General features: G+C 40.8%; 1 non-coding gene across 1 annotated transcript; it reads left to right on the forward strand.

The window, feature by feature from the left end:
• The first annotated feature begins 11,012 nt into the window (after positions 1-11,012).
• On the forward strand, positions 11,013-11,195 carry LOC127220524 (U2 spliceosomal RNA). The gene has a single exon (XR_007834390.1). It is a non-coding gene; the product is annotated as a U2 spliceosomal RNA (small nuclear RNA).
• The last annotated feature ends 1,469 nt before the right edge of the window (positions 11,196-12,664 follow it).

The following is a 12,664-nucleotide window of genomic DNA, read 5'->3' on the forward strand; positions in this document are numbered from 1 at the left end:
TGACGCTTCTAGCATTAGTTAACACTGGGTGCAATATTCTGCATGAGAACTGTGCCAAGATGGGGCTGGTGTCTTCTTTTAGTTTTAGACTTTTTGTTCTTCATCCTTTAGCCCACCTTATCAACTGAAAAGGCAAGGGAAAGCATAACCTTTTCCTGTTAGTCCACGGATGGATTCAGTGCTTAGAACTCTTTAATCATCATCAGCTCCTTGAGACAGAATCCCTCCCATCTTCTCATCACCACCACCCCCCCAATCCTCGTTGTCACTTTGCCTGGTGATAGAATGAATCTCTTCTCTCCCTATCCATCACCACTGCTAGGGGCAGAGAGAGGCATTCCTAGGGGCCAAATGAGGTGAGGAGTCCGTGAAAACCCGAATCTTGGAACAACTTGAGATAATCTGAGATCAAGTCTCAATCATGCAGTGATTCTACTGCTATGCCCCCTACCCCCTGAAATAGTGTGAGTGATTTAGCAGAGCCCTGTGTGAAGTTCCACATTGGCTATGGACTTTCAGGTGGGATCATGCTTTCAGAGAACTCCATCCCTCATGGGCTCTTTTTTCATTCAGAGCCACGGAGGACATCTGCTGCCAAGAGCTGGTAAAACCCTTGTTTTGAAATCTCCAGGAGGTAAATGCTTAAAAACAAACCCTACAAATAAAACGGTCTCCAGTGTCCTCCTAGTTGGGGCCAAACAGCCTGTGCTGCAGTAGTAACACATTCTCTGCAGATCGGGAAGGGTTCTGTTTACAAAGGCCTCCTCCAAGTGTTGACAGCAAGCATGTAAAACTAACTATTCCCCACAAGAAAAGTGAGTCAGCTGGCCCTCCTCTAAGGTTTGTTTATAAAGTATTGACTCTTGGAATGCCATAGCACACACACACTCACCACAGATCTTTAAGAGAAATGCAAGCAGGAGGCTGCACCATGAGAAATTACCAATCAATTTGTGTATAATCTGTTCGGTTGACTTCCCTGCCCCCGGAGCCCGTTCCATGAAGGCGATTCCTTGAAAATCAAAATTGAGGGGGAATCCTCTCTTTTTGAGTTTTGAATACTTGACTATGGCAAATCCAGTTTGAGATTTCCTTTTCCTTTTAGAACAGGATGGATCAGAATTTGATTAATCTTCTTTGTCACAGTTCTCGTGTGTGTGTGTGTGTGTGTGTGTGTGTGTGTGTGTGTGTATGTGTGTGTGTGTACGTACACGTGCGCGCATACACGTGCAAATGTAAATTGAAGGGTTAATGTTTTGTTGCTTTATGGACCACCAAATTATTTGCGTGATAGTTTTTTGGTTTTTGTTTTGTTTGTTTTGTTTTTTAATTGGCACCAGTTAGCTCTGAAACTGTCAAATCCAGAGACTTTGACCAGTATTACAATGTCATACATGACTTTGGGCTTACTCCCTGGAGGGCCATATTAAATAAAAATCAGGTCCCTTGGGGGAGCATACCCTGCAAATGGTTGCTATTTCCATAAACACAGATGCCCATGTTCTGAATATCTGCTACTTTTTGACAAGTGATGTTTTGTGTTGTCATCTGAACCCTAGAGAAGCAGTGTAGTTGAGGGAGCCTTGGTTGTCACATGTGTTATGGCCAGGGTCCACAAGGTCAGAGGGTCATGTGCCTGAACAAGCTCTAGCAAAGCCTGAAAACTTGCCTCAGTGTCAGGGGAGGGTTAGAGATACAGAAGCCACTCCGATCAAGAGGAATTTCAGCATCTACACAGGGAATTCTGATTCCTCCTTTCAACACCTGGGAAGACTCAGCGGCCAATGGCTGAGGGGCCGTCGACTAAGCACAAGAGGCATCATTCTACCCAAGGAGCCCCTTCCCTGACAAATGCTCTCCAATTTGTTATGGTTCCTATTCCTACAACTATAGTGGTAATCACAACCACTTCCTGGGATTATAAAAGTGCTGCCAGAATAAATGTTTCCCCACTTCTAAGAAAGAAAAAACAAAACAAAACAAATAAAAAGACAGTGCTCGCAATTGACACATGCACTGGACTCTTTTGAATGAATAAAGAGGAAGGGCTTGATGTGATTCCAATGGAGTGTGTGTTTTTCATGCTGCAGTCTGTGAATTGTAGTTGTGGTTTCCTGGTTCGTTGCCCTAAAAGGGCAGAAATTTAAAAAAGAAAAAAAAATCAATAAAAATACAGTGAAATATTTAAATAACAGCACCTCCAGAGTTTAATTATTTCTGGGTTGGGTTGTTTTTTGTTTCAATTTTATCAGTTAAAAGGAGTAATGGTTTTCTATTTTTAGTTCAAGTTTGAGCTATGGGAAGCAAGGCTAGCTGTTTTCATCTGTTTGGGGCTTGAATCCCCAGGGGGATGGGGAATAGAAGAGCCACTGTTTTAATTTTGTTTTCATTCCATTCACTTTACTTATTTGGGGATGTGTGTGGGCATGTGCATGCCAAGGCATGCTTGTGGAAGTCAAAGGGAAACTTTAGAGTTGGTTAACTCCATCTACCATCTGGGGCCCAGGGATCAAACTCATGTGGGCAGGCTTGGTACTGGGTGTCTTCACCCACTGAGCCATTTCCCTTGCCCAAGTCTCTCTTAAAACTCTGATCCTGGAACACTGGCCCTGTCTTTGGGGACTGGGGGCTGAACCCAGAACATTGCACAACCAGGCCAGGGCTCTACCACTCAACCACACCCCAAGCCCATCACCATCTGTCCATTAAGTGAGATTCTTTTCTGCTGTCATGAACAATTATGCTTCTAAATTGGAGCTTATTGATGTGTGATTGGTTTAAAAGTTCCCATCCCCCATTCTTCCTTTGTAAAGCTCATCACAGGAACGATAGGTTGTAACTACTGTCTAGGAATGCTCTGGAAAGCAATATTGGAGCTCCCTTAAGGCCTCTCCAGAAGCATTAGCCCACTGTTTGTTTGCTTGTTTTAAAGTAGGCAAAAAGGGATGGCAAGAAAAAAATGCATGAAAACTAGACAGGCCCCAAGCCCCATGGACAGAGGACCTGGGTCTTAGGAATGGAACCAGCTCAGATGAAAATGCTGGAAAAAGCTCTGAAAAGGAAGGTGAGGTACCCTGGTTCAAATATACCTCCACAGTGAAGTATTTGGACTCACCTGAGGTGAAGCAAGAGGCAAGATCTGATAGAATGGTTCACCCTTTTAGCTGAGCCCAGATAAGTTCTGAGACCTATCACCCATTCCTACTGCTGCCTGCCTGCTTCAGCTCCAGAGAGCAGAGTTTGAACATATGTCAACAAATACGCCTGGATTTTATCAAGACACTTTGAATTTTTTTAAAGCTTGCTCAGCAAGTCACACAGCAAAGTAGGTGTCAGTGGCGACAATTAGAAATGCATTAGTCCTTGAAGTTATTGGTCCCTCTGGGGGCTGTTTCCCCTATCTCAGTGAGAGCTTTCTGAAGTAGGCACCAACTTTATAGAACTCTGAAGCCATCTTGGCTACCACATGTAAGGAGACTATGCCTGCTGAATCCCAGTGCCAAGAGTACCTTTGCCCATGACTGCTTACGTCACCCAGTGATGTCACCCAGTGTGGTCAGCAATGAGGGAACCTGCTATTGTGCTGTGAGGGAAGGGGCTATGTGTGTGTGTGTGGGGGGGAAGAAGGTGGGGGTTAAAAGGGACTTTAGAAGGTAAATTGACTTATCTGGGTTAGATATCTTGAGAAACTGCACCTGGTAATAGGATCCTTTTTAACTATTTGTAAACTCTTCCAGGAAAGAAATATCTTTGGCTTTCAGTAAAGTGGACATCATTCAAACCTGAAAAGCCTGGAATTGGCAGATTACACCCAAGACCAAGTTCTCAGCACAAAGATTTATTTGTCCCAGAGAGACAAAGGGCAGGGGATAAGGGACAAAGACAGGAGACAGAGGACAAGGGAGAAGGAACAGGACAGACGGGGAAGGGGTATTTGCCCCCTGAGGGACAAAGGACTGCCTCTGGAAAGAGAGGAAACAGAGGTGGCCCATAGGCAAGTGGCAGTTTCTAAAGGGAGAAAGGGAAACTGGTATTAGGATGAGGTGTTTAACTTTGACTAGACAGGTTAACTAGTGCAGCCAAAGGAGACTTTTGATTGCTGGACTTCAATACTTTGATAACTGGACCTTGGCAATCAAACTCAGAAGGAGGAAGTGGCCAAATAAGGGAAAATACCTTGGTGACTATTTTAGGAATATAATCTAGTGGTTTTTAGCAAGGCAGAGGCAATGGGGGAGAAGGGGAGTTCGTGCCAGAGCTGTAGTTTACATGCTCAGGCTTGCTAGATCCCTACAGAACCTAAGTGTGTGTTCTGGAACTGGTCCTTGGAATGTCTGATGTCCTCATTGCTAACACATGCTCCACAATGGACTTCAAGGTCCAGACACTTTTAAGAAATGTTGTGTTTAAGCAAATGAGTCTTTGCTGAGGGCCTCTGAGAACCTTCTAGACACTATTACAAAACATCAGTCTTTATAGCCCAGCACGTGAATGTTTTTAAGTGTGGAAGGAAACCTAAAATGGTGTGTGGACATGGCCTTTATCAGTCAACTATCTCTAAGGAAATGAAAAGCAGAATGAAAAAGATTTGGAATGGGGGTTTATTAGATTAATTTACACAACAGGGTCTAGGTAGTCCAAAAGTCTGTCTACACACTGGAGAGGCAGGAAACCTGGTTGCTGACTAGTCTACAAAATTAGGTGTGTTCCCATTCCCACTCTGGTGCTGACGGCTAGATTCCTGGAGAATTACTGGTCTCCAGTTCACATTCAGAAGGCAGAAGAATCCAGATTATGGTGTCAGTGAAGGCTAAACACATTCACCAGGATGAAGCCACAACAGACAAGTGAGCGGCAGGCACAGCTTTTGTTGGAACCTCTTGGTATCAGTGCTGCTGATGGACGATACCCACTGTGTGTGGCCTGAAAATGGCCTCATAGGTCCAACCAGGGATGTGTCTCTTAGTGGATTCTGAATCTAAACAAGTGGATAAAATTAACCATCACATACTCCCAAGAGCTGTGTTTCTACGGTGTGGCACGCTCTGTGACACCCAGAATGGGTTTCATTGTAGTTACTCTCTCTTTCATATGTGTCCATAAAAGAGATGGAACTGTTAAGAAGTTGGCCTCCAGGCTGCCTGTCAGTCCTGCTTCCGCCATCTATCATATGACGTGCCTTAGTTTCCTTGTATAAAAAGCAAAGTAATTGTCCATATCATATAGTTATTAAGATTATTAAATGGGATGCTGTATGTAAAGGACTTACGACAGTAATGCAAATCAAGAACACTCTTGATTTGGGTAGTTCTCTGTTACTGCATAGGAAATAGGCCCCTAGTGCAGAATCCTTCACAGCATCTAACTTGAATTTTCAACAAGTTTTTGTTTATGTTGGCCAGTTAGCTATTTGCATTAATGATAAGACAGTTTTGTTTGAAAATAGTGCATTAAAAAATTAGAAGTAGTTTGGAAAGAACAACACCCAAATTCCCAAATATTGTCTATAAATGTTTGTTTTCATTTAAATGGACTTTTATATAAAATAAATAAATAAAAAAAGCATTAATGTACAAATATGTCATCTTGAAAATAAAGAGTAAAATATAAAGCCTCTTGATATAAAGTGTGGTAAAATACTGCCATTTTTTAAAAAAAAATTTTACTCTAGGTTGGTGCCAAGGATTGAACCTAAGTCCTCATACCTGCTAAGCAAGTATTCTATCAGAAATACTTCAGTATAAACTAGAAAAAAAAAAAGTTACGTGAATTAGTGAAGGTAATACACAAATATTGGGAAGTTGTGAATGACTTCCAAAGTTGTGAAACTGCTGTGTGTTCATTGTGGATAATAAAAGAGCTCAGTAGGGGGCCACTGATCTAAGAAATTTGTCCTGACTTAACACAGCTCACAGGAAGTCCAAGCAGTTTGCTTCATTGTGTCTAAGGGACCCGAAAAGCTTTCAGAGATATTTATTTCTCCCAGCTTAAAATTCCCAACAGAAAAATTCATTAAAAGAACATTCCACAAGTGTGTTGTAAAATTGCATTCCTAAATTCAGATTTTAAGGTGTGTTAAGCATCTTTAAATCCTGTTTTAGCATAGTCAAAGATACTGTAATTCTGAAAATGGGAGGTATTTGATTGGTGAAAAATGGACATTTTTTCAAAGGAAGACATCCTAAGTATGTACCATTTCTTTGAAAGTTCTGCTGAAGTGAGACTGAGAAACTGAACTCACCATAAACTCATTAGACATGAAAAAAACAATCTTGGTAATTGATTTTATGAGACGGAATGGAACAAATTGCTTGGATTTATTTTATGTTCCGTGGTTGAGGAGTCACAGAATCAAATTAAGCTGCATTCTGGCCTCCCTGCACATGTGGGTACATACAACACATTAGGGTGACAAGGAAAACCTGTTTAAAAAAAAAAAAGCAAAAACAACCACTTAGAAACTTTAGAAAATTTCCTAAGGACATAGGGCATCCAGAGAAACATTTGTTCCAGAAAATGTAGGTTACTTCTCCTCCCTAGTATGCATCAATGGATTCAACAGTGAAGCCTATAAGAAAATCAAGTATAATGAACTCATTTCTCATCACTACTCATTAAACAGTGTAGTGTAATAGCTGTTTATATAGCCGGTACATAGCATCAGCTGTGAGTAATCTAGCTGTGATTTCAAGTGTGTGGGAGGGGGCAGACAGGTTGTATGTAAATACTAAGCTGTTTTACATAAGGCTTATACAAGTTAGCGTGTTGAAGAAGTTATGGTTTTGATTTGCAAAGAGAACCCTGGAACTCTTCCCCAGTAAACTGAAGGGTCCCTGTACTAAATAATGATAAGAATGATCAGTTTTTGATAGTGTTTGAGAATACTGTGACCTCCTTTACCATGCCTGCCACTTAGCTCCTTAGCCTCATACCCCCACTCCATTTATAAGTGATTCTAGAAGGCTGGGAAATTGACTTGTGACTTTACCTTTCATTTATCCTACTTTGGACGGAGAATTAAAGTTTTCTAAAATGTTCCATTGGTGCTGATTATATTCCTTCCATTACTCTGAGGCAAGAGGACCTGATTTGGGGACAAATAGATTAATGATTTTTTTCATTTTTTCCAAAGAAAATACCTGGACAAGTAGCTTCATCAATGATATATACCAAACATTAAAAGAACTATGTGCTGGCTAGAGTTATCTGAAAGGAAGGAACCTCAACTGAGAAAATGCCTCCATTAGATCTGGCTGCAAGGTGCTTTCTTAATTAGTGATTGATGGGGGAGGGCTCAGCCCACTGTGAGTGGGGACATCCTTGGGCAGGTGGCACTGAGTTCTATGAGAAAGCAGGCTGTGTAAGTCATTAGGAGCAAGCCAGTAAACATCACTTCCATGGCCTCTGCATCAGCTCCTGCCTCCAGGTTCCTGCCCTGTTTGAGTTCCTGTCCTGACTTCCTTCTGTGATGAACAGTGCTGTAGGAGTATAAGCCAAATAAACCCTTTCTTCCCCAAAATGCTTTGGTCATGGTGTTTGATCACAGCAATAGAAATCTAAACTAAAACAAACTGTTACAATCTTTAGTTTCTTCCACACTGCTTTGTTGGAAGACAATAACAATAAAACAAGCAAAATGAAATAAAATAAAATAAAAAACAACACAAAGATCAACATAGATCAAGGATCATTGTTCTCATCAAGAAGCAGACAATCCTTTCTATTATCCAGATTATCTACTGGGTGCCACTCCATTCAACTCCCTTCGGCCACTTTCTATCTACCTGGGCAACACCAAACCCTACAGATTAGGACTCGCTTTCCAAAACCTCAGATGTCATCACAAGCCCTGGGTAGTTTTCCTTGTGCTTCTGACCATCAACTATAAGTTAGGGTTCCAAATGTTAGCACCTTTGAGAGCAAACTCCTCTTCTAATGGACTGTCAAATTTTCCTTTCCTTTATCTTCAGTTAAAATTATGACATGAGCTGTGCATGGCAAGTGGCATTCCTGCTCACCATTTTAACCTTAAATTTTTTTCCTACAATATATTTTGATTATATACTTTCCCTTCCCTCAACTTCTCCCAAATCATCCCTCCACTACCTATCCAACCCACTCCATGCTCTTCCTCTCTTAAAAACAAAATAAACAACAACAACAAACCATAAAGCTCCTAGCATGAAGTTGTCCTTGGAAAATGGACCTAGTATCACTCCATTGAAGAAAACTGATTTCCCCACTTCCAGCAGCCATCAATTGTAAATATATTTTTGGTCAGGGGTGGGACTCTGACTTCCTCTCCTCTGCCCTGGAAGTTTGTCTGGTTTGAATTTGTATAGGTTCTCTGCATGCTGCCACAACCACGCGAATTCATATATGCATCAACCCTGTTGGGTCTGAAAGACACTGTTTCCTTAGAATCTTCCATCACCTCTGGAGCTTACAATCTTTCAACCCCCTGTTCTGCGTAATTCTGAGCCTTGAGAGGAGGGCTGGGTAAAGACATCTCATTTAGGGCTGAGTGCTTCTAAGTTTCTCCTTCCCTAAACATTGTCAGTTGTGGGGCTCTGTGTTAATTACCACCTACTGCATGAAGAAGCTTCTCTGATTAGAGTTGAGCATAGCACTGATCTGTGGGTATAGCAATATGTCATTAGGAGCATTTTATTGCTATGTTCATTTAGCAGAATAATGGGTTTCCTCTAGTGCTCATGACCTATCTAGTCTCAGGCTCTTGACTTCATTAATAGTGTTGCATATGGGTTCCATCTCATGCAACCAGCTTTAAGTCCAATGTTTAAGTGATTGGTTAATCCCATATCATTTGTGCTACTATCTCACCAGTGGGTTTATCTTACAGGTAGGTCACGCCTATAGTTTGAATGGTCTATAGTTCTGTAAGATTGGTGATAACTTTTCTTCTCTGTTAACATGTATAGTACTTTCAAGCACTATGAGTGCTCAGTAGGGGTGAAGCCTCTAGTTGGACAGCAGCTCAATTACTCCATGATGACAGCAGTGGGATCTTACTATCAGGTTGTAAAGGGTAACCAATCGAATTTACAATAGCCTGTGATGTTTGGAAGTTTCCATGGGATCCCTTTGGCCAATGACTCAACAAGATGCAATCCATTTCTGGTACTGGTGATTTTTATTTGAAAGCATATGATGTCTAGTTGGGCATCACCTCCCCTCTTATATGATAACTCCATATAAATTACTTTTATATGTGCATATATTCTTAGGAATCTTTTACAGGAGTAGAAACATGTGACATTGAGCTGAGTGTGCCCATGAATATGTCTATCATTCCTTCTTAAATTAGACTTTAAACTGAGCATGCTCAGAAGGGTACCCACTAGTAAATCTCTCCTATCCATGAATATGAATAGGCTACCTGATTAATACCCCCGTACTTCCTTAGTTGAAGGATAGGCATTGCTTTAGAAGTGGCTTTCAGAGTCTCCTTATTGCTGCAAGTGGCATAGCTTCCTCTGCCTTTTACCTTAGCCATCCTTGTTTGGTCTTTATTCTGGTTGAGACTGAGAGCCTATCATACTCACTTTCACTATCACTCTGAGTTCAATTAATTTATTGATGTCTCCCATGTTAAGGAAAACAGAAATACTTTTCCTTTTTAAAATATTTTCATTTACTATTATTACTTTATTTTCAGTGTGCATGTATGTGTCTCTGGGTGTGTTTATGACCATGTGTGTGGGTGCCCATGGACTGAAGTGTAGGATCTCCCTTAATTAGGATTACAGTCCCTGTGATGAAACACTATGACTAACTCAACTTGGAGAGGAAAGGGTTTATCCAGAATGTGTTTCCACACCACAGTTCATCATCAAAGGAAGTCAGAACAGGAGGAGCTCAAAAAGGGCAGGATCTGATGCAGAGGGGTGTTGCTTACTGTTGTGCTCCTCATAGCTTTCTCAACCTGCTTTCTTATAGAAGCCAGGACCTGAAGGCCAGAGATGGCATCACCCACAATGGGCTGGGCCTTCCATATCAATCACTAATTAAGAAAATGTCCTACAGGCTTACCTACAGCTGGACCTTATGGAGGCATTTCCTAAGCTGAGTCTCCTTCCTCTCTGATGAATCTAGCTTGTGTCAAGTTAACATAAAACTAGCCAGTATACCCACGGAGCTGGAATTATAGGCAATTGTGAGCTAAACAACATGAGTGTTGGGAACTAACTTAGGTCCTCTGCTAGAGTATTATGTATTCTCAACCACTGAGCTGTATCTCTAGCCCCAATATATTGATTTTTTTTAAAAGAAATACTACAAAGGACACACATGGAACATCACATGGAGGAATGGATACTGAGCTGCCATGTGCTCTTTGTGAGTCTCAGCTTTCTAGAATCTTCATGAATTTAGCTATCTGGAAACCTATTGAGTCCTGTTCTGTCTTTTGGGGGTTCTTGAAGACTTCATTGCATAGAAATCATTATATAATCCAGTGTCTATAACTGAGAAAAACCTGTCTACTTCAGCATTTTGACCTTTCTTATATAACTGAATCAAAGAAGAGTTGTTACGTCTCTCAATCCTGTACTGTTTAGGTTGCCTCCCCTTGGAATGGGGAGGGTTCTATAACCTACTATCAACAAGGGCAGGTCATAGAATTTGTTAGAGCCAGCGCCACAAGAGAAAGGTAAAAGTTCAGAGTTTTCATTGTGTGCCTTAGGGAAGAAAAGTCTCTCTCTCTCTCTCTTTCTCTCCCTCACTCTCTCCTTCTCCCTCTGTCTCGTCTCTCTCATACACACACATTTATGTATACATATATAACACATACATATGTATATACCATTACCACAACATATATGTACATATATACCATAACATCACATCGCCACAGGTCTCTAGCTCAAAATCCTAAAGCATTTGGATGTGTCTGGAAAACCAAATTCAACAAGACATACAATTAATCTATATTTGACCAAATTAAGTTTATCACAGAACACACAGGCAGCTTACATTTGAAATTAGTTACTACCACATTTTAGCCCCTTGGCTAAGATCAAGTGTAATATCTGTTATTATTGATCTAAAATCAGGTACATCCTCAGTTGAGCACAATATATTAAATGGCTTTGGGGCGCAGAACAGTGAAATTGCTCAATTCATTCCGCACATTCACCCGATACTCCAGAGCCTCCAGGAATGATACAACCTCTCAGAAGATTTTAAAAATCAGTACATGTACCAGTGTATGTCGGTCGTAGTTAGGGTTTCTATTGCTGTGAAAAGTCACCATGACCATGACAATTCTTGTAAAGGAAAAAAATCTAATTGGGGCCATCTTATAGTTCAAAAGTTTAGTACATTGTCATTATGGTGGGTGGAGTGCAGGCAGACATGATGCTGGAGGAGTTGAGAGTTCTGAATCTTGATCCACCCACAGCAAAAGCAGTCTGTATCCACACTGGTTGTAGCTGGAGCTTTGAGACCTCAAAGCCCACCAATGCAGTGACACATTTCCTCCAACAAAGCCACACCTCCTAATCGTGCCATAGTGGGATAAAACAAAAACATGATTATCACAGTAAATTTCAAAATCAGCAAATAATCCATTTGTGTTATAAAAACAAATGAACATTGACAAACAAGTTCAAGAAACTAGAAAGGGAAGGGAACTCCCTGAGTTTGATTTTAAAAAGCATCTATAAAAACACAAAGCAGGTGCCATATTTGATGGTAAAATTCTGAAAGCTTCCAAGTTCAGGCATAATACAAGGTTGTTTGTTCTCATGAATTGCCACTGTGTACCAAGCAAGAAAAGAAGAAGGCATCTTCCCTGGAAGTAAGATATTGTTATTTACAGCCAGTAGTCTATGTAGAAAGTCCTAAAGAATATGCACACAAATGTTTTTAATGACCTCAGCAAAGTTGTAGGAGACAAGATCACATAAAAGTAATCAGTGAACATTTCAAAACTTAAATTTTGAAAATTTCCTTTTCTATAGCATTTCTGCCGCATTTTGAGTAAGAAATGCCCTCTTAGGCTCAGAGCAATGCTGTTGTGGAATATTATTTAAATATGTGTTACATTTGTTTGTGCTGTGGAACATTTGTTTAATGGAGTGAAGATGTGTTGCATTTTTTCATGTTAACATTTGTTTAACTCTGTGAAGCTGTGAGTCTTTGCCTGTCTAAAACACCTGATTGGTCTAATAAAGGGCTGAACTGCCAATAGCAAGGCAGGAGAAAGGATGGGTGGGGCTGGCAGGCAGAGAGAGTAAATAGGAGAAATCTGGGAAGAGAAAAGATTGAGGAGTGAGAGAAGGAAGAAGACTCCAGGGGCCAGCTACCCAATAGCCGTAGAGTAAGAAGTAGAGAAAAGTGGCCAGGCATGGTGGTGCACACCTTTAATTTCAGCACTTGGGAGGCAGATGCAGGTAGATCTCTGTAAATTTGAGATCAGCCTGGTCTGAAAGAACTAGTTCCAGAACAGGCTTCAAAAAAAGCTACACAGAGAAACACTGTTTTGAAAAACAAACAACACAAAACAAAACAAAAAGAAGAAATAAGGAAAGGTATATAGACTAGAGAAAGATAAAAAAGGAAAAAGGTAGACAGGATAATTTAAGAAAATCTGGTTAAAAACAAGCCCAAAGCTGGGCATTCATAAGAAAGAACAAGCCTC

This window comes from Phodopus roborovskii, unplaced genomic scaffold, assembly GCF_943737965.1.
Source record: "Phodopus roborovskii unplaced genomic scaffold, PHOROB, whole genome shotgun sequence".
Lineage (NCBI taxonomy): Eukaryota > Metazoa > Chordata > Mammalia > Rodentia > Cricetidae > Phodopus > Phodopus roborovskii.